The following is a 22,775-nucleotide window of genomic DNA, read 5'->3' as shown; positions in this document are numbered from 1 at the left end:
AGTGGGAGATCTTCAGGTCCCACCTGGAGATTGGCAACCCTAGGGGAAAGTCAGCTGCACAGGAGGAGGAGGAGGAGGAGGAGGAGGAGATTGGATTTATACCCCGCCCTTCACTTGGGAGTCTCAGAGCGGCTTACAAACTCCTTTCCCTTCCCCTCCCCACAACAGACACCCTGTGAGGTGGGTGGGGCTGAGAGAACTCTGACACAAACTGCTCTTTCAGGAACAGCTGTGCCAGAGCTTGTGACTGACCCAAGGTCACATCAGCAGGTGCAAGTGGAGGAGTGGGGAATCAAACCCGGTTCTCCCAGATTAGAGTCCGCGCACTTAACCACTACACCAAACTGGCTCTCAAGAATTGGTGCCCTCCATGTTTTCTCCTGAATTTATAACCTTGCTCAGACAAACCAGGAAAGAGATTGCCAGTTTTTGGTAGGTGGGAGAAGGAGAACCTAAACCCCACCCTAGTCCCTCTCCCACCAGACAAGGGTAGACAGAAGAAAAAATTCTTAAAAGAAGGCAATCCAGCTGGCCCACTAAAGCAGTGCAGAAAGGGAACCACAGCAGTAAAAAAAGGAGAGAGGTCGCTCTCAGTGGGAAGCAGACATAGTTTCAGATAGCAAAGCTGAGGAGAGGAAAGAAGGTGAATTCCTCTCTAATGAGGAAGAGGATGAGATAGAAATCCCAGAACAGTCCATAAGAGGAAATCAGAGGACTGTCACTATCCAAAACCCTGGCAGCCTTAGAGTTGCAAGAGAGCCCATTAGGAGAGGAACCAGATCATCCTACAGCGGAAGCTAAGGGCAGACCCAAAGAGAACAAAGAATTCTTTCCTGGGTCCAGGGTAATGGAGAAAGCATTCCCTGTCCCAGGATTTTTTGAGAAGCAGTTAAAGGCAGAATGGGTAAAACTTATGGCTAACAGGCAAGTTTCTTGGGTTTATCAAGAAACTTACTGTGCTATCATCTTTCACTAATCAGTTTTTTTTCAAGTTCCCTTAGAAGTTGCTCCAGTAGTAGCACTTACAGTCATCAGTACTCCTATCTGAAGATGGTGAAGGCACAATTAGAGACAGAATGAACAAAAAGGTTGATTTTGCCCTAAGAAAGGCCCACAAAGCCACCACAATGGACATCAAAGCCTCCACGACAGCATCAATAGTTTCGAAGAGCAGCTATTGTCTATATCAGAAAACCTCTTCAACTTATTCCAGCCAGCAATTGGTGTCTGGTGGAGGGAACCAACAGAGTTTCCAAAGCCTCTTCATTCACAACATATGCCACTTTGGATTCCTTAATCTTCTCGTCCAGGGCTCTGGAATCCGCAGAAGATCCTTATGGCTTAGGGTTTGGCAAGCCGACCTCCACCTGAAGGCATTAATTAGGACCTACCCATTACAAGGCAACAGACAATTTGGAGATGCTCTTGGTAAGATTCTCATAGAAACCAGAGTTAAGAAAAAGGTGATGCTCAGAACACTAAATCATGCTGACTTCCGGTTTAAGCGTTTCACCACTCGGACGCATCTCATCTCGCTCTGATGGGGACGCACCGAGACCTGGCCGACAGGAGGGGTCCGAGTTTGTCCCGGACCTCCCCGGGGTCTCTGTAGGAGACTCTCAGCCTGGGGAGCTAAGGAGAGCCTCTTGCAAGGCGACGGCCAAGGAATTGAGGCTCACCTTATCCCCAAAACGTATCGTCGCCGCGGAGCCAATATGGCACTTAGAGACGACTGCTGGAGCAAGCGACCACGATCAAAACTTTACAATGCTTCCAAAAGATCTCCCTGTCTCCAAACTGTGAGTTAAGCAAAGCTCTGGTGAAAAAGCGAACTGACCTTGGTAGTAATTGGAGCGCCTAAGTTTGAAGCGTGGAGGGAGAGGGACTAAGCACTCCCCCCCTTTAAAAAATATTTAAAAGCAGTTTTAAATCGGAAATAAAAAGACTTAAAGCTAAAATAAGCGCATAAGAAGCTAAGTGAAGGCAAAAACTGCCAAAATATATAAAGCGGATTTAAATCGCATAACTTTTGCCTTGTTTTGGGAAACTTACTTCTTATTGATATTATGGCTGGGAGAGGGCTGAGGGAGCTGGAGGAAAAACTGGTGACCGGAAATAACATACCAACGACTCCTTAATGGAATCAGGACGTAACTACAGACTTTTCTTCACTGTTAGCAAATGCACTGCGCCTCCTAATGGAACAGATGACTAATCTCAACACCAAACTGGACAATGTTCAAAAACAACTGAATCAAATGGATAAAAGAACCTCAGAAACTGAAAAACTGTTGAAAAAAATAGAAAAACAGACTGAGAGTATTAATAAGAGGGTAGATGAAGCAGAGAAAGAAAGATTCTCCGATAAAACGCAATTAATACAGCTCCAGCTGGAAAGATCTACATATGTTCTATGCTTCCATGGGATCCCTGAAGAGAAGAATGAGGACTTAAAAGAACTTTTGGCGGAGGCTTTGGCCCCATTAATGGATTACAAACAGGAAGACCTTGTGAAAGATATGGATGTAGCCTACAGGATCTACCCGGACTTTATTAAAAAAAATAAACTCCCAGGGGAAACCTACTTAAAATTCACGAAACGATCTACCAGAGAACTGGTGCTAAAATCTACAATGGGAAAATCTTTAAAAATTAAGAATGAAGAGAGAAAAATACTAAAAGACATTTCTTTTGAAGTCAGAAAATGGAGGAAACTATACAGGATGCTTACTCTCACTCTGCAAAAAAAGGGAGTAACATATAGATGGTTATTCCCGGAAGGAACTGAGTTTCAATTACTTGGATAAAAAATACAAAATTTGCTCTGTTCCAAAAGCTGAAAAATTTATGGATCAAATGTTTAATCCAAAATATAAAAAGAAAGAAAAGAACTCTAAACCGGATCAGGAGGAAGAAGAAGATGATGAAGAAGAATCCTATTCACAGGATTAAAAAAGAACTACTTCCACATCACCAGAATCATCAGAATCGGAGAAAGGAGCAGCCACCCCTAAACCCAAGAAAACGAAGAAACGCAGGAAGAAAAGACTAGAACAAGAACAATAGTTCTTAAAGGCAGAATTTGTGCTAAGCTATTAAATGCATACTCTTAAAGCAATACTGCAATGAATTAAATTGTACACCAAACTTGTAATATTAGGTCAATACGCCTTATTTTTAGCTAACAAGATCGTGATATGTATTAGCTCTCCTTTCCCCAAACCAATAGATAATATAGTTTAAAATAGTGGTCTCCTTTCCCCATCAAGTAGTTTCCTTGTATTAGTCTATCCTTTTCCCATTTCCCATAGTTATAGTGATAGGGCATAGTTTCCCTTCCCCTTTCAATCTTTAGTTGTAGTTTTTTGTAGTTTATAGAAAACACAAATTAAAAAATCCCCTTTGGGGGGCAAAAAAGAAAAGGAAAAAAAAGAAAAAGAACACTAAATCATGCTGACAGAAGACCCTTTGGGATTACGCCTTCTGTTCCCAAGGAGTCCTCCCAAGGTTCAACAAGGTTGACAGAAGGTCAAATTGGGGCTCTTCCAGACAATCCTTCAGAAGAGGACCAATCAACAACCATTTCAGCAAGCAATTCACAGTCAGATTCAACAAAGCACCCCATGACAACAATCCAGCCAAAGCATGACTATGAACCACTTCTGGTGGGGGGATGACTGCTACATTTTTAAAAGACATGCATTGAATTTCAGACAGACAACTAGTCCCTGGAAGTAGTCAGATGGGGGTACTCTATAGAGTTCATCAGAACCCCACCAGAATGTTTTCTTATATCCTCCACTCACAAGTATCTAGAGAAACATTGCAGAACCAGGCAGCCATTCAACATCTTTTTTCAATTTGGGCCATAGAACCTGTTCCTCCTTCAGAAAGGAGACAAGGAGTTTATTCTATATTCCTCATGGTGCCAAAAAAGACCAGAGATTGGAGAGCGATCCTAGACTTCAAGAGAGTACCTCACCTCAATAGTTCCAATGGAAGTGTACCTCCACATTCTGATTTTTCCAGGCCACAGAAAATTCCTTTGGTTCTGAGTCAGGGAGTCAATAGAGGGCTCTTCCGTTTGGACTCTCCATGGCACCAAGAGTCTTTACAAAGATAGTACTCAATCCAGAGAGAGCCAGTTTGGTGTAGGAATTAGGAGCATGCACTCTAATCTGGGAGAACCAGGTTTGATTCCTCACTACTCCACATGCAGCTGCTGGTGTGACCTTGGGCCAGTCACAAGTTCTCTCAGAGCTGTTCTCTCAAGTGCAGTCTCTCTCAGCCCCATCTACCACCCAGGGTGTCTGTGGTGGGGAGGGGAAGGGAAAGGGATTGTAAACTGCTCTGAGACTCCTTCGGGTAGTGAAGGGCAGGGCATAAATCCGATCTCTTCTTCTCCTTCTAAAGTTAAGAGAACAGCAGACTCAAATCCACCCTTGTCTCGACAATTTACTGATCAGGTCAAGCTCCGCAGCCAAGTCAAGACAAGACACAGAGACAACTATCCTTTGTCTACAGGACTATGGATTTCTAGTCAACTTTCAGAAAAGCTTGTTACAACCGACACAGAGGTGTTATACTACATAAAACATACTGCATTCCAGAGATGAAACAGATATTAACCAGTATTCACCGACGCCAGTCTGTCAAAATGGGGCGCGATGCTAGAAGACTCCCCAGTACGATGGCCCAAGAGTGAGACTTCTCCCCACCAACCTACTGGAGCTTTGGGCGATTTACCTAGCCCTTCTGCACTTCGGCTCACAAACAATCGGGCAACACATTCTAATCAGGACAGACAATGTGTCTGCCAAAACTTATATCAGCAAACAAGGAGGATCCAGATCTTCAAAGCTCCACAAGAAAGCAGTCAGGATTCTAACGAGGGCAGAAAAGAACCTGGCATCAATCAAGGCAGAACATATAAAGGGTTTAAAGAATATCCAGGTGGACTGGCTCAGCAGATAGACCATTCAAGAGGGAGAATGGTGTCTGAAGAAGGATCAAGTTAAAGCTGCTCGTGACTTGCTTCAGTCTTCCTCTAGTAGATCTCTTCGCTTCACCACACAACCCTCAAGTGAACAGCTTCTTCACTAGATTTCATGACCCAAAGGCCGAAGCGACCTATGCCTTGATATCCCAGTGGCCAAGTGGCCTTCTGTTCGCCTATCTCTGATTCTTCCAAAGCTGATCAGGAAAACCAGGGAACAGAAGGCAGAAATCACAGTAGAACCTTTCTAGCCCCAACGCCTATGGTTCTCCACACTCCAGAGTCTGGCGATTTAAACACCACTAACACTTCCAATATCACTGGAAATAGAATCATAGGATTGGAAGGGACCATACAGGCCATCTAGTCCAATCTCTGCTCAATGCAGGATTAACCTAGAGCATGTCTGACAAATATTTGTCCAGCCACTGCTTAAAGACTGCCTGTGAGGGGGAGTTCACCACCTCCCTAGACAGCTGATTCCACTGTTGAGCAACTCTTATTGCAAAAAAGTTTTTCCTAATATCCAGCTGGTACCTTCCCATCTGTAATTTAAAACCATTATTTCGAGTCCTATTCTCTGCTGCCAACAGGAACAGCTCCCCTGCCCTCCTCTAAGTGACAGCCCTTCAAATAAAGAGAGCAATCATGTCCCTCCTCAAATCTCTTCTCCAGACTGAACATTCCCAAGTCCCTCAGCCTTTCCTCATAGGGCCTGGTCTCCAACAGGGCCCGGTTTGACATCCCCATCCAGAGTGGCTAGTTTTAGCCACCTGGAGATTGAGCAGGAAAATTTTACTTGGCTAAGATACTCTGCAGCAGTAACAAACACCCTATTCGCATCTAGGAAACAATCCACTAATAGGATCTATAATGTGTCTTGGAAGGCATTTGTCAGGTGGAGCAGGAGGAAAGGGGTGGACCCTTTAAAACCAAAGATTATATCCATTCTGTCCTTTTTGCAAGATGGCCATAAAAAGGTAAAGGTAAAGGGTTCCCTTGCTCGAAAGCCAGTCGAGGGACTCTAGGGTTGCGGTGCTCATCTCTGTTTCAAAGCCGAAGAGCCAGAGCTGTCCGAAGACGTTTCCGTGGTCATGTGGCCGGCATGACTAAACACCAAAGTGCACGGAACCAGTGGCCTAAAGGCTCCCACATTAAGATCCCAAGCTGCAGCCTTGTTGACTGTGTTACCGTATTTCCAGGGATCCAGTCTATCCAGACATCCACATATTCACTGTTTTCTCAAGGAAGCCACCTCAAAAGATCCTCCACAACTTTATAGATTTCAAAGATGGAAATTACACACTGTTCGGTCTGTCCTTACCAGACAATCCCTTGAGCCTATTAAAGAAACGCATCTTAAGTGGCTAAGAATGAAAACCTTGTTTCTTATAGCCGTCACCATCAGCAAGGAAGGTGTCTGAACTAACACTATCGATCAACCCTAAATTGTGTGTTTTCCACAAGGACAAAGTAGTCTCGAGGACAGATCCTGCCTTTATATCAAAGGTGAACTTGTATTTTTACAGATCTCAGGAGATCTGTCTTCCATTTTTTTGTTCGAATCCCACCCATCCCACAGAATAAAATGTGGCACACATTGGACGTAAGACGCACACTTAAAGCCTTTATTCACAGGACAGACGATATTAGAAAAAACAAATCCTTGCTCATTTCAGTATCTTCACCTAATAAAGGTCTAAAGGTGTCAAAGTCAACCATCAACAATACTCTTAAGGCTGGCATTACTGAAACTTAAAGCCCCCAAATTAGTTGTACCGGTTGGGATTACTGCTCACTCTGTGCAAAGTGCCACAAACAATGCTGCTTTTTGCCAGACATGCTACAGTTGAAGAGATCGGAAAGGCAAAGGCAAGCCTTTGCTGTGAGGCCACGCCGACCCTGCTTCACTGGGGAGGGGGGGGTCCAAGGCCGTGCTTCCACTCAGGCTGCAGCTAGCGAGCCGCTCCATGCCAAGGAGTGCCGGCCGTCTCTTCATCCCCAGCCAATTCTCCACCGGCTGTTCTACGTGCTGGGGGGGGGGGACTATGGGTGAAGGCCCAATCCCACACAGGTATGGGATGGGCGGCATGCCCTCTCTGTCCCCAGCACTCTCCGGGTACCTATATCTCTAGGCGTGCACCCGTGAGCTGTGCCTGTGCGGCATGATTCCTATAAAGGAAAAAAAAAATCAAAATCAAAATAAAAAGTACTAGACGAATCGCTGAGCTCAAAATGGAGCATGCCAAGATGGTGTCCTCCTGCCTTGAGGCGGGGCCAAAGAACTGGGGCCATGAGGGAGAAGCCCCTCCCCCCTACAGGAATCGCAAACAAAGGCAAGGAACCCTGCTGGAATGGAGGGAGGAGCTTTCCCCCATACGTGAAGACTGACCCTCCCCCAGGACCAATGGAGAATGAACCTTTATGATTCTGGTGTCACGGCCTCTGGCAGAAGAGTGCTCCAACACATTCTAGAAAAAGAAGACAATAACTCACCCTGGAATGAGAACACTTCTTTGGAAGGTCCCACCAAGATGTCCTCCGTCTCAGAGGGAGAATGGACCATTGGATACTTATCATGAAGGGTCCTTCTCCTCTGAGGAAAGGAACACATCTTGTCCCTACCAACTCATCGTTGTTCTTCATTCTTCTGTTCCAGAGAACCACTTCCTGTCCTAAGGTTTCTGTTCTTACCGTTACTAATTATTCTCCTTATTATAGTTCTTGAGTGTTAATTCTTTCTTAGTCAGGAGATCCTTAACTGCTTTTGGAACTGCCAGAACTGGAGAGATGGGTGACTCCCACCAAGGAGACAGGAAGTGCTTCCCTGACTGGAGGGTGGGAATCACCCACCAAGATGTCCTCCTTTCCCCAGAGGAGAAAGGACCCTTCACAGTAAGTCTCCAATGGTTCATTTCCACTATATGACAACACTGCAAAGTACTTGTAAGATTCTTTAATCACCATGTCAAATATTTAACAGCTTTATATGTTCCATTTAGGTTTGCTTACAGATTGCAGATAACTCTGAACTGGAAAAGAAGCCCCAGGTCCTTTTTTAAAGGGTAAAGTTATGGTCATGCAGGTCTAGAAACTCTATTTCTGATCCCAAAGTAATTTTTGACAGATCAGTTTTCTGAGAAATCATTACGTCAGAATAAGTTCCAAAAATACTGAAAGATCACAGTACTGCGGATGGTGGTGCCAGGATTCTGACAAGATTCTGTATTCCCAACACCATGTTGTTTTGATTTTTAACTGCAACATTTTGCTACTGCCCTCAATGCAGAGCTTACTATACACTTTTAGAAGACACAATGCATTGAAGTTAATTCTGTTGCTGGAGATCCTACTGCTGGCTAATTGCTGAATGGGGTAGTAATTACAGAAAGAAAGGTTTACTATCATATTCAGGAACATGTCCAATTTATTGCTCATTCTACTGTGGACGCAACTGATAGTTTCCTGTTCAAAAATGATGCTAATGTGCTAGAGAAACTGTATTAAGAATTCATCTTCTCACTTTGAACACAATGGGTTATTGTATTTTGGGGCAGCACTGGGATCATTCAGAAGAAATGTATACGTATCGTTATGTAGCAAGAAATGTAAGAGGGAAACCAAGCTACCTGAATGCAAAACTGAATACTTCAGAAACAAGTAACCCCTAAATAAAACTTCTGCTGGGTGGCATTTTATCCGTAATTCTATAGTACACAAAAGATGTCTGCCTCTTCTAAGGCTGAGTTTGAACGCATTATAGGAGACATACCTAAAAGTTAGTTATAATTAAAACTTACTGGCATTTTGCCTGTTGGTAATTTCTCTTTACCCTAACATTTTAACCGTGCAAATCTAACAACGAAACAATGTTCGAAGCTGATATATATTTTTTTCCAATAAGGAGCCTTCAGCAGAAATAATAATTTTAAATCAAAATCTTTTTCATGTGAAATCTGAAGTGTAATAGTAGCCAGGCACAGTAAGCGCAGCCAAAGCTAGGCATTTTCATGTATGAAAAGCAAAAGGCAGATTTCAGCAACTCCTTTCTCCCCCCCCCCCCATCCCAATCTTAATTCTTGCGTAGTAAGGTTTCTTTCTTTGGTCATCTGCCAGTTCCATAAAATAACCTGGAGCAAAGCGTTCCCCTTTCCTTGGGCCCCTCCCCTGAAGCAGCCCTAGGCGCCCTGTCTCATATGCTTTTCAAGGCATGCTAGACAGCATAGCAGACTTTCTGGCTCCACAGCCATTGTTTGCATGGCTGCATTGCTCCTTATCCAGAGAATGGATTAGCATAAGAATACCGTCTTCCCCCTCAGTAAGCAAACCCCCCCCCCCACCTCCTGCCATCCCCTACAGACAAAATACTGAAGGACTTTAGGGATAAAATGTTAAAAAGCAATTTCCCCCCCCTGTTTGGTGTTCCCTACGAGTCTAAAATGCTAAGGAACTGAGAAGAACGAAGCTCAGGAATTCTCTTTCACACAAAGAGAGAAAGAAACCCTGATGTTTGGATTTTCAGTCCAACTGGCATAATACAGTTTACTGCGTACGATGGACATACTTCTATGACGAATTAACCAGGACATTCAAAGGCAACGTTCTGAACTGAATGTGGATATTCCAAAGGAGTGGGTAGTTGTTGTTGTTTTTGGTGGGTGTGTTTGTGTTTGGGGGGGGGGGGGAATTCACAGATCTTTCAGGATTCCTGATATTAATCAATGCAAGATACAACCTCATTTGTTTTTTATTTTTTTTAATTTGTGGAATTAGACCCTGGGAGACTCACAATATAGATAAGTACTTAAAAAAAAAAACCTTTCCAGATATGGCAACTACAGGGATAAGCTTTTTTTTAAAAAAAAACTAAGCACACAGCAGAATTTATGAATCCCCAAATCCAAATATTTGGCTTAATTAAGACATTTAATGAGATTCCCTGCAGCTCATGTTTCAGAAGAGACAAATGGACAGATCCCTATTCACGTCCCTTTGGGAGGAGGGGAGGATGCCCATTTGTTTGCTTAGAGAAGGACAGCTGCACCTAGAGGAGGGGGAGATTCACAGGGTATAGATGCAATAGCGGCAATGCTTACTTAGGAACCTCTCCTTGCTGGCTATGCCGCAGGGCAGGTACAGTGCTATGTACAGAGGCCACTTGACTGTTAGGTGATGGACTTTAAGGAAACCCTTTGTGCTCCTCATACAGAAAGCCATGAGAACTCTGAGATTAAATGCAGGGAGTTACAGTTAAAAGTCAGGCTTTCCTGCTTTGATACTGAGCCTTACCCAGCAGATTAAGCATGTCAGTGCACTTCCATATTTTTCTTAATTATAAATATACTTAAATAAACTAAAATAATTTTAATCAAGAGGAAATGTGACTTATATATACATATGTGCACCAGAAAGGTTCTATGAAGGCGGTCCATACAAACATCTATTGATTTTCCCCCAAGTGAGAGAACATCTGCTGTGCTTTCTGGAATAAGGTGGAGAGATGACAGCACGGCAAAACCATTCCCAATACTAGATGGGTCCAACTTCCACCAACGGGGATCCCCTTGGACACACTGCATGCATACAGAGACCCTTGTAATGCATAGTATGTCCTTGCATTGCTGACTCTGCCTGCTGTGATGACGCAAGGCTCTTATAAATAGTAAGACTTATTGTAATACATAGTGGAAGTATGTTATTTTAGAATTCTCTACAACGCACCAAGAAACTGGCAATCATAATTAATAAAGTGAGTTAGCTCAATTGCACAAAACAAATTAATCCACCTGACTGTTTCAAAACCACAATAAACACAACGTCGTGCTCAAACTTCTAATCTCACATTTCATATAGACTGGGAGGGAGGCTACAGTATAGCATGAATAACTGTCCACACAAATTTCCTTATGCTTAACAGAAGCAAAGATATTTCATGGTCAGAAAAATATTTTGTTATTTTACTACAAAGAGTATAAGGAAGCTATTTTCAAAGAGGAATGCACATACAAAAAAACAAACACCTTAAAGATAAATGAATTTTTATTCCAGCATGTTTGCAGACAAGAGCCCGCTTTGACAAATGCATGCTCTAGTCGATGAAAGTTTGGGGCTCGAATAAAAATGTGTCAGAAAAGTATCATAGGATGCACATTATTTTTTGCTGCAATGGATTAACACTGCTCCCAGTGAAACAAAATACTTGCAACCTGTTGATTTCAACATTCATTTTAAAGCACAGAGAAGGCAAACAAGGCTCTATGTGCTTTATAAGGGAGCCTAATTTATTATGGTGTACATTATGGACACATTCTTCCCTAAGAATCCATTTCCTTGAGTTCAAACAATGCAGTTTCTAAAACATCTCTAAAGTCAATCTTATTAATCTTTCAGTGAGTGGACAAAAGCATAGTGCAAAGGTAATGTTTACACTTCAACAGTAACAGGTTCTTATCTCCCTTTAGGTTAAAAAAAGTGTTAAATTAAGGCGGCTCAAGTACTCCCCACACAAATGAGAATTAACCCCCAAATGCCCAGACAATGTTTTAAGACTCATGCATGTCTACAAATGTAGGAAACTGAAAAACTTTCAGCAAGAAATCTCAGGAAATTTGAGGGGTACAGTTTGGAAAGATAACAGGGTGCAACTCTTTCTGGAAGAAGCAAGCTTACAGTGGATACATCTGAAAGATATACTTGTGTACTCCATCTTCACCTGAATCCTCTGCAATGGTTTTTTTTTAAAAACAAAAAAATATTTATTGAAAGTATTTGTGTGCCTGACTTTCTCCCAACCATCTCTGGATCCAGCTTTTGAAGCAGAATGTCCAGACTCAAAAGCTAACACCATGGCACAAGACTCCTACAGGAGAAATAGTTTCATTATCCATATGCAAGCCTTGGGCTCATCAAAACAACGACACCAGCTGGACGGACAGCGATAGAGCACTTGAGAAAGTGCTCATCTGTCAACGAAGTCAAGAGCAGGCAAATGCTGCAGGTACTCCAAGTTATTCCCAGAGGCAAGAACACTGCTGCAGTCCACACCCACTTTCTTGTGTTCTGTCTTGAAAGGTAGAAGAAGCAAAGGAGGAAGCTTCTGCTGTCTTTCTCTCAGTCCCTCCTCAGTCTACAACTAGTGGGAGCAAGGGAATGCAGCGGTGCTAAATTTCATACAGGATGCTTTCAAGGATCTAACTAGCAAGGGTATAAGTAGGATGTCGCTATAAGGCCACCCACAGACAGTGCTGTGCTTAGCAGTGCAATAATGAAACAGGACCACCCAGAGACAAATGGGTGCTTCTGCATGCTTGGGCAACTCCTCCTGACGTGCAGAAAATATTAGTTTTTGTAAGAGACTTCCCCCACCCCCAAAAAAATGCCCTGGTGAGATCTGAGCATACTCACAGCCCTCCAGAAGACACAGAACACCAACAGAAAAATAAGTGTTAGCTAAACGGGGAGCAGGGATAGGAAATTGGCCTGCTGACGCTACTAACTTGTGGTATTCTGGAGAGCATTAGGCATGCATTTTCTTACCCCAACTGTCACTTTCCAAATTCTCCCACAGCAGACATGAAAGAGCACTGCACAGCTCAGGTTTGGAGCTAAACAAGCAGCTTCTTTCTCATCTTACCTTGAACCTTCGCTATTTAGTATAACTGTGCTATAGCGCCAGACTGCTGAGGTTCAGGTCCATGTGCGCAGAACACTACTTATCTAGCCCTGGAGCTTGGCAATGTCACCCAACAGCACTAACTAAACAAAGAGGAAATCCCTACCCCTGTGGTTCCTTCACAGCCCCTTAACTTGTAGAATTTAATGCTCGGTTATGTTTCTGGACTGAAATTTAATTCATTTGTACCCCAACTTTCTCCCCAATGGGGACCCATCATGCTCCTCTCCCCCATTTTATCCTCACCACAACCCTGTGCAGTAAGGTTAGGCTGAGAGAGTATGACTGGCCCAAGGTTGCCTAGTGAGATTCCATGGCAGAGTGGGAATTCGAACCCAGGTCTCCTAGACACTAGTCTGACACTCTTAACCACTACACCATATTCATACTCTCTGGTCTAACACAAGTGTGGAAATGAAGGCTGAATTTTTTTGCAGTTCTGAATCTGGACAGAGAGGGGGAAACAATCTGGCAGTGTTTCAGGAACTGGTTGCAAGCTTTTCAAGGTTTTGAAAGACACACAATGTCTTCACACTAGGCATTGCCTGCCTGCTCCTCGTGCTGCCCAGTTTGCATATTCATAATGAAACAGGTTATCACAAACACACTGGACGTCCTCAGTATCCTGAGAAGAAACTGATCCTAAAACATGGATGCACCTGGAACTCACCAGTACTTTTGGAAACAGGGATCACAGGGCTTTATAACCTAGACTTGGACAATGAAATACCACACAGGAAAATGCCTCACAAACCCTGTTGACAGTGAAAATGCTGCATTTCGGTGTAAATCAGTACATAGGTCTGGTGCAGTTATTTTCCATACTCTCAATCATCATCATGGGATTTGGGAGAAGCTTGTATGACTGTGTGCTGATTCCCCCAACCCCTTCTCCAGGGGTGGAATGGGAGGCCAAAATGGCCCTGGAAAGGACCGTTCCCCTAGCTTTACTGTGCCCCATAACCAGACAGAAGGCCAAAGAGCCGGTTGGAGGGAAAGGATGCACTGCCATGCTACTTCTCACCAGCTCCACCACAGGGGCATATGGGGGGCTCAGGGACTGAGAAGGGCAGAGGGTCAGCGGGATTTCCCCCAGTAAGCGGCCAATCTGCTTTTGTCCTCTTCTCTTGCGTGCCCCCCTCACCCATGGTAACGACAAAACCATTAACAACACGAATCTGGGTGAGCCTGTAAACTGTGATTTGAAACCAGTTTGAAGCAGCTCTCAAATCCTGGGTTATAAACTCACTCTGTTGATGAACATTAACCATAGTTAATACCAGTGCAGACATAGGTTTGGCTGCACTGAAGTGTTTCCACAGAAAGGAGGAGTTCTGCCAGCAGAGAACCACATTCTTGCCAGCCCGCTGATCTCAGACTTGCTGCTACATTATCAGTTCTGAGAAACCCCTCCTGAAGAAGTAATGTATAAGATTTTTGGATTGCATTCCATGGATATGTTTGTTTACATCACCTCCTCCTCAAGGAGAAGAAAAAAATATTTCCTTCCCAATATGTGGCTGCACCCACAAATGGACAGCCTACTTTAAAACTGAACACCAACTCAGCAAAGGAGGAAATCAGATTGTTTTGCCCGCTGGATATTAAAGGAAATAAGCTTCAGTAAAATTATTATAGGCCAATCTTTTTTTTCTTCTTGACGTTACCTTTAATCAAAGAGCTGTATGGTCGATATTCTGCAAACTGGTTTCATCTGTATTTCCACTTCATCAATTCCAAAGTAAAATTGTAACAATGCATATTTCTTGAAGTCTGTAAGACAGGAAAGGAATCGGAACTAAATTTCAAGCAAACTTTTTCAGTGAAAGAAATGTTATACTTGTTTCTACTTATATAGCGCTTTTTCTTGTGTACATGGGCCAGGAGTCATGGCTTTGAACTGTAGACCGTTTGACTACAGTGGCAGAAAGACAGTATATAGATATAGGAAATACAGACATAGGTAAAATGATGAAACTTCTTTAGAAGCTGAAAGCTTGCTATATAGTGTATGGGGGGATGGAGACGTCTTCTGTGCAAAGTTTTTAAAAATTGAATAGGCAATCCCTGACATTGAAAATACCAGTGCACAACCAGGAAGTACTTCGCCATATTAAAGTATTTTTTCACAGGCTCAGTTTTCATAAAAGGCAGACTTCTACTTTTTTTTAGAAGTTACTAACGGAAATTATTCACACTGAGAATATAATTCCTTTCTAAATATCTACGTTAGCTTAGGTCAGGCTGGGAAATATCTTAGACATCTGAATGCCAAGCCTCCTAAAAATGCTGTCACCCAAGTATTTATACACTCTCTTCTCAGCTAACTCCTAACAAAATGTGATGTTTTCCAGTTCTGCCTTCAGTTTTAAATAAACGATTGCTGTAAATAAGAGAGTTGAATAAATCGGGGGGTGGGTGGGTGGGGGGTTGTCATTTCCATCCTCTCCCCTGGAATGCATGGAAAGGGAATTATAACGAGGAAACACACAAAAATTGGGTCAAAGAGGCTTTAAAATAGAAGGGAAGCTTTGCCTTCAGGGTAGGTGTTAAAGATGGCGTGCTAGAACTGCTGGCCTACTGTGGAATCTGTACCACTTTGGAGGGGGGCACTCTGGGAATTAGGCTTTGTCTAATGACAGCAAAGGACCAGTGTTCCCTCTAAGCTGAGTTAGTGTGAGCTAGCTCACAGTTTTTTAGCCTCCGGCTCACACATTTTTGTCTTAGCTCAGGAAGGAGGGCTCCAGAGCAAATTAATTTGTGCAGGAGCCAAATCGTTCACTCACAACTTCAATGCCAGTAGCTCACAAAGTGGAATTTTTGCTCACAGCTTAGAGGGAACATTGCAAAGGACTCCCAGGAAATAAGGGCATCAGATCTAAACTCTTTCTTTTCACGGACACTTCTGCTTGTACAATGGGAAGGGAGCAATTTCAGCCAGCTCCCACTTGATGCTGCAGAGAGAGACCAAACTACACTGCATGCCATGTCACTCCCAAGGGTGTGGAAGGGGCTGCAGCAGGAGATGGGAAATTTGTTCTGTGTGAGGAGCATGGCTCACAGTTCTTTGGAATCAACAGGCTCCTCTGCACAGACTATTTTGATCAGCTGTTTCTCTCCTTCTTCAGTAGGAGGAGATAAACAGGTTTATCTAAAATGAAGAAAGGAAGAATGGAACAGAAGTATAGTATCTTTTCCTGTGAAAAGATTGGTCCATGTGCATATCTCCCTTATATATAAAAGCCGAATGGTGGTGGCACTTCTCTAGAACATTCCACACGCTCCGGAATTGGTTGGCACCCTGGTGTGTCACTCGAAATCTGTCCCTATCCGCTGGCTGCATTGCTTGAGTCTCACCTCCAACATTCTAAACAGTTTGCTGTTCCTCTCCCCCCCATAGCCAGTCAGAACACAGAGGTTATTTGCATATGCAGCCTCATTGGCCTTTGCCTCGGAATACAGAGGTCGTTTGCATATGCGACTTGATTGGCTTTTGCCTCTAACATTCTAAACAGTTTTGCTGTTCTGAGGTAAAATGTGTCCAATCTCCAGGTGAGGGCTGGAGATCCCTCAGAATTCCAACTACTTTCCAGATGGCAGAGATCAGTTCCCCTGGAGAAAATGGTGGGCTCTGTATCCTTATATGCTGCTGAGGTGGCCCCCGTGACAGCCAATGTGACGTAGCAGTCAGGGCTTCAGAGCACGGGAGAGCTGCAGGTGTGTGGGGGTGGAAAGTTGAAGAGTGAGGGGGAAATAAAGGTAGGTTGATGATTGGCTGGGAAGGAGATAGGGTTGCCAACTCCAGGTGGGAAATTCCTGGAGATGTGAAGGATGGAGCCTGGAGAGGGTGAGGTTTCAGGAGGCGTGGGACCTCGGACAGGTACAAAGCCATAGACTCCACCCTCCAAACCAACCATTCCCTTTTCCCTAGTTTCCACATATTTATGAAAGTGTTCATTCTTGTTAACAGATTTCTTTCAAGAGAGGCTGGATTTTGGCAGGACTGTACCACCATCCCAGTCAACAACCTCTTATTTGGGATTCAGAATGGGGGGCGCGGGGGTGTGCGTGGGTAGAATCATCTTAGGGCCAGAAATCCACTAAGAACTACTATAAAAACCACACCAGAAAAAGCACTTCTGGTGAAGCTAGATGAAAAGGTTAAGGGAACTAATTCTGGCAACATCTTCTGTACATCCACAACACAGAGACTATGGCTGATATATAATTGGGAACCACAGACTTTACTGATTCCAAATGGGCTTGGATTGGAGTAACTTTCCTCAGGATCATACTGTAAAGGCTTAGGTCACAAAGGCCAGAGGTGTTCTCACTCCCCTTCAAGTTATCTCATTGGTAAGGATTTGAAAAGTTAGATCACAGTCTTTCTAGCACTTGTGGAAGTCGTTTTTAACTCCTGGAAAGGCAATATGACCTGTTGTTTATTTTTATGACATACACATCTGTTGCCAGACATAATGGACCTTTGTGCCAAGTATCCATACTGTTGATAGGAAAGTCTTCAGAACTACAAAAATTCAGTGGTTGAGCTCAAAACACCTAAAGAGAAACACTCTACAGGGCTCACATCATTCTGGTTAAGATGATGTAGCAAGGTGACTAGCTCAACTTACCTTGATCTCGAATCAAACTGGTTTCTTCTTGCATGAACAATCACAAAACTCAGTATATATAAAAAATAGTCCCAGCATTGCAAGTCAAATCCCCCCCCCCCCCATTCCAGAGCTTCATAATAACCTTTTCCATTACAAGGAGGTCAAAATCCCTCTCACTCTGGAGCTCATTAGTAAGCATTCCTATCAGTGGTTCAACAGCCTTGGTAATAAATAATACATTTGTGTAAAATGGAGCAACCTGAAACTAGCCTGAATATCAGATTGCACCAGTTCTTAAAGACAGCGATCTTTGCCAAGTAGATATGCTGACATTTAACTTCCATATCAAACACAGGAAAAGTTAACCTTCGCATTTGGAGAACCTTCGGTTTAATTAACTGTTTTATACAATAAACAAATGGGAGACCTGCAAGGACTTGTGAAGGGCATCCCCACCACCTCTCCTCTTTTCCTGCTTCCTTCTCTCCTTACCACCCACCATCCACTGTATCTTTTTCTGCCACCCCCCTTCTTCAGCACTCCCTCCTTCCCTCCCCTTGCATCATCTACCAAGAAAACCTATGACCCAGTTGCATGGTGGGGAACACACAATGACTTGTGAAGAGCACTTTATTTTCCCGTATCCCCTTCCTCACACAATTTCATCTAGGGCTGCCAGGCTCAGGTCTGTGATGTGCCGCTGGCCAATCCACCACCAAATAGGGACGTCATTGGGCGATATCCCTAATGTGATGATGTCACCTGGAAGTGACATCATGTCAGCAATGTCACTCGCTGTGCTCTGGTTTTTGGGCAAACTCTATGGTTTCGAAGCCCAAAAACCCCATAGATCTTTTGCCCCCAAAACAGTGTCATGTGCAACAATCCTAATGTTATGACATCACTTCTGGGTGACGTCATTGCATAGGGACATTGCTCAATGACATCCCGCCCACTCTGGTGAGGAGACCTGGCAACACTAATTTCATTGTTTCCTCCTTCTGGAAGCCCCATATCCTCACCTTTCACTGTCTCCTTTCCTCCTTCCCACCCACCAACTTTTAATCTGCCCCTCAAACACTAAAACAAGCCCTGGGAAGGGCCCTGCCACTCCCCATACATTTTACTGACAAAAACCAATGGTCGAAGGCTGGCAAAGCTATTTTGCATGCGTTTTTAAGATTTCAGATTTTTCTGCAAACCTGGGATGTTTTGCATGTTCCTAGAAAGATCTATCTTGTCGGTTCATGACTCCAGACTCCAGATTTAAGTATCCACAGATCTGGCCACTTTGAGAATTAGATATATTTATCATTAAGTGTCAAAGTAAAACACAAAAACACAAAGCTGTTTTCTTAGCCTTCACTAAAATCTCTTTAATTTCATTTGAAATGCCTATAACCCTTGAAAACAGAAGGAATGTTATTGCTTTTTTGGGGGGAGGCAACTAACGTGTCCTGTGCTGTGACACCTTATTTATTTCTCTCTGCCTGAAAATAGCATTCACAAGGACATTCTGGGGCTGGTATAAATGAAGACCTGCAAAACGTTCTGGAAAAACATTAGGAAGGGGGACTGCCTTTATTTGTCCTGAGCACCTGCTGCAAAGAGAGAGATTTTTTTCAAAGATGCCTGCTTGAGGAATTCCAGGAATAGGGCAACTGATGTTACAAAAAATTCTCTTTATTTTTCATAACTCAGTTTCTCCCTGAAATTTAACAATCCATTTCTTTCCCTCTTCTTAGAAATTTGGTTTTTTGTTTCAAATTAATTCCTTTTTGATCAAAAGAGAAACCTGAAGAGAAGAAATTTCATTCTGCAGAAGCTCAGAGACAGGCAAGGTCTTCTCAAACTTTCCTACCCTCCAGCTACAGCCTGGAGGATGAAGTTGCATTCCAGTTTCTTATTCGTTCCTTCTTTGTGACTTATTCATGAATTCAGTCAAAAAACATTGAAGAGAGTTTAAAAGCTTTGACCCCCAAAATAAAGTTTGGACCACCATAAATCGTACACCTCCACATTCAGGGGACTCTCCCCTTTGAGGGGGCATATGGTGTTTCTTGGTCCAAAGCACAGTTCTCATGCCAGCTGCTCCAAAGTGGGGTACCCCAAGGACAATCACACAGGCGGACACTAGACTCCGACTACACCCCAATGCAATCTTTGGACCACCTCAAATAACACATCTACATACTCTGGAGACTGTCCCCTGCAACAGGACATACCGTGCAGCCCAGTCCGAACACTAGTTCTGGCACCACAAGCCTTCTATTTGGAGCACTACCAAGAGGCCTGTTTTTCAAAGGAGATTTGAATAAGGAACTGGAAAAACTGTGTGCCCTTTGCAGCCCAAAATAAGGTTTGGACTGCCGCATGTCATACACCACCACATTCAGGGGACTCTGCCCTTTGAGGAGACGTGTTTCCTGGTCCAAATCCTTGTTCTTCTGCTAATTTCTACAAAGTGGGTGAAAGGGTGTATGGTCCCAATGTGGCTTTTTGTACTAAAATGTCATAGTGTAACCACCAAGATCCATAGTTTCGATATACTAGGTCCAGACTGTCAATCATAACCGCATTAAGTGATTTATAGTTCTGCACGAAATCATCTGCCACTTGGAAAATTATTTATTCTATTTTTTTAAACATTTGTGATGTTGCCTCACCAATGTGGTTAAAACTGTGACCAAAACAATATCAAACGTATAAAGTCAATTAATCTAACATAGATTTTTGCTGTGTTATCTGCGGATTTCTTGTTCTGAATCATTAGGGTTGCCATTCCCCAGGTCCGAGTGGGGAATCCCTCAGATTTTGGGGCTTCCATCTGCCACCGGCCCCTCCCCCACACACTGATGTCACACGGAATTGATGTTATCACATCTGTGAAGGCTGCTCCCACCCTGCCCCAGCATGATCCGGCGGCGTCACACCCCATCTCCACCTTTGGTGGGCCCCCATCAGTCACCGTTGCTGGGGCAGATCTTTTAACATCCCTGGAGATTGCCCAAGGTCTCAGATGGGCTGAGAGGGGGAAGGTTACTCCACCGTCCTCCCACTCAGACCCGCTGGTGCTCAACCCTTCTCTCTCTTGCCCTTCTGAGCCATCAGCCTTCCTTCCTGACCTATCGGGACTGCCTCCCTTTATTCCACCTGCACCCTCCTTTCACAACCCTCATTCTGCCCCTGGCCCCAACCCCTTATTTAAGTTGTGATGCTGTGGGTCAGGATAGACCAGTGATGGCAGATTGCTCTGACGCTGGCTGGAGCGGCTGCCAAGCCATGCCACCCTTCTTTGCAGCAGGGCGGGGCCAGCTTGATCCCGACTTGATTTGGGCCTGTCTTGCCCTGACGGGGGCTCTCCCCTCTCTTTTCTAGCCCACTTGGATGGGGAGCCCTGACCGCCATCAACTCTGCCTGCTGCTCGATCTGGCTTAGCAGGAAGGAGGGATGGATGTTCGCTGCCGCTGCCTCCCCATTGGGGTCCTGACAGCTGGGAGGGGCAGGTTGCTCCCCAAGGGCTGGAGGACGATGGGTGATATCAGCACGTTGGGGACATCCCTGCCCACTCCCGGAATGCCCCCCAAATCCCCCTGCTGGCAAGACAAAGGGACCTGGCAACCCTGTGAATCATAAGTGTCCTTCTCCTTGGTCAGTGCCTGGTCTGATGATGACTCCTACGGTAGTAGATTTCTGCTATTGTCACCAGGGTTTGCCAAAGCCACCTCAGGAACCCTGGTTCTACACACATGGGGAGTGCAGGGGCTTTTCTTGGAAGTGAGCCTTGAAAACCCCAAGGAGCAGTGGGCTAGCGAGGAGAATGTGGAGGAGGATCCAAATCTAAACCATTGTGTTTTAGAGTAAAAAGAGTATCTGTACATGACCGTTGGTGGCCCTCATGCCCTGGAAGTTCACAGTACAGTTAATTGCGAGCACAGTATGAATGGACTGTGAGATAAGTCATAGGAAAATTGAATTGTGATTTTGTTTCCAATACTTTTTATGAAGTGTTGGAATGGCAATATCGGGAAAAGGGGAAAAAATTCAATTCCATAGAACAGTGATAGTGGGGATATCTAAATTTTAATAGATCATTCAATATGCCTGGTTTCCCACTACATGTAACAGAAGTGGCTCTTCCCCCCCCCCTTCCCCCATGTACAGCAGGCCACATTAGCTAGGGTTGCCAGCTCTGGGTTAGGAAATACCTAGACATTTTGGGGGTGGAGACTGGGAAGTGAGGGGTTTGGGGAGGGGAGGGACCTCAGCAGGATATAATTATACAATACCACAGAGTCCACATTCCAAAGCAGCCATTTTCTCCAGCAGAATTGATCTTGGTCATACGGAGATCAACTGTAATAGTGAGAAATCTCCAGGTGCCACCTGGAGGATGGCAACACTGTCAACTCAGTAGCAAAAACATGAGGTTGTTTCCACTAGGGTAAAAGCAATAATCAAACTAGGGGAGCACCTCTCACTGTAACAACACCCCCAATTTATTAATACTTCATCAGTTCTTTCAACACAAAAGCTATTTCCTAATCAGTAACTCCTTTTAAAAAAGCAACCCCCAAACCAAACACACACACAAACACACTCCTCCTGCTGCTTTAAAATGTGAAAGATTTTCATGATATGCAATTTGCATGCTGGTTAACAGATGCCAATCATCGAAAAGTTTGGAAAGGAGAGGGGGGAGCTACTGGCTAGGTTAGGGACTCAGACAAGTGTTAAAGAAGTGAGAATCAACTGCCAGATGAGGATATATGGAAACCATTGCAAGTCGTGGCTGGGTGGCTCAGGCTGAGCCGGTTGAAGCTGAACCCGCCGAAGACGGAGGTCCTGGGCCTGAGTCGTGCTGGTCTTTCCTCTTTAACTATGGAGGCCCAGGTAGCAGCCACTGCCAGGTCGGCCTTCTAACGTCTTAGGCTGGCTCGGCAGCTGGTTCCTTTCCTCGACCGCGATGACCTGGCCACAGTGATCCATGCGACGGTCACCTCGAGGTTAGACAACTGTAACGCTCTCTATGTGGGGCTGCCTTTGTCGCAAATCCGGAAGCTGCAGCTAGTGCAGAATGCTGCAGCGAGGCTTCTGATGTGTCTCCCTAGACGGGAGCACATCCGTCCTGTGCTGAAAGCGCTGCACTGGCTGCCAATAGCGTACTGGATTCGTTTCAAAGTGCTGGTTCTTACCTTTAAAGCCCTATATGGCCAGGGTCCGACATACCTGAGGGACCGCCTTTCCCCATATATACCCCAAAGGGCACTATGGTCAGGGACGCAACATCTACTGGTGACTCCAGGCCCTAAGGAAGCCAGGCTTGCTGTTACCAGGGCCAGGGCCTTTTCGGTGGCGGCTCCTACCTGGTGGAATGAGCTCCCAGGAGATCATGGCCCTGTGGAACCTTGTACAGTTCTGCAGGGCCGGCAAGACGGAGCTCTTCTGCCAGGCTTTTGAGTAGGAGCTGCCACTACCACCACCACCACCG

At 44.4% G+C, this 22,775-nt stretch overlaps 1 long non-coding RNA gene across 1 annotated transcript in view; it reads right to left on the bottom strand.

Moving 5' to 3' along the window:
- LOC107122546 overlaps window positions 1-22,775 on the bottom strand; it is a 74,653-nt gene that overhangs the window by 15,526 nt on the left and 36,352 nt on the right. The window contains exon 2 of the long non-coding RNA XR_001482925.1: window positions 14,336-14,441. This is a non-coding gene — a long non-coding RNA (uncharacterized LOC107122546). The remainder of the gene's footprint in view (window positions 1-14,335; window positions 14,442-22,775) is intronic.

Source organism: Gekko japonicus, unplaced genomic scaffold (assembly GCF_001447785.1).
Source record: "Gekko japonicus isolate JY-2015 unplaced genomic scaffold, Gekko_japonicus_V1.1 scaffold1137, whole genome shotgun sequence".
NCBI classification, from domain to species: domain Eukaryota; kingdom Metazoa; phylum Chordata; class Lepidosauria; order Squamata; family Gekkonidae; genus Gekko; species Gekko japonicus.
This window is presented reverse-complemented; position numbering and strand designations above follow the sequence as displayed.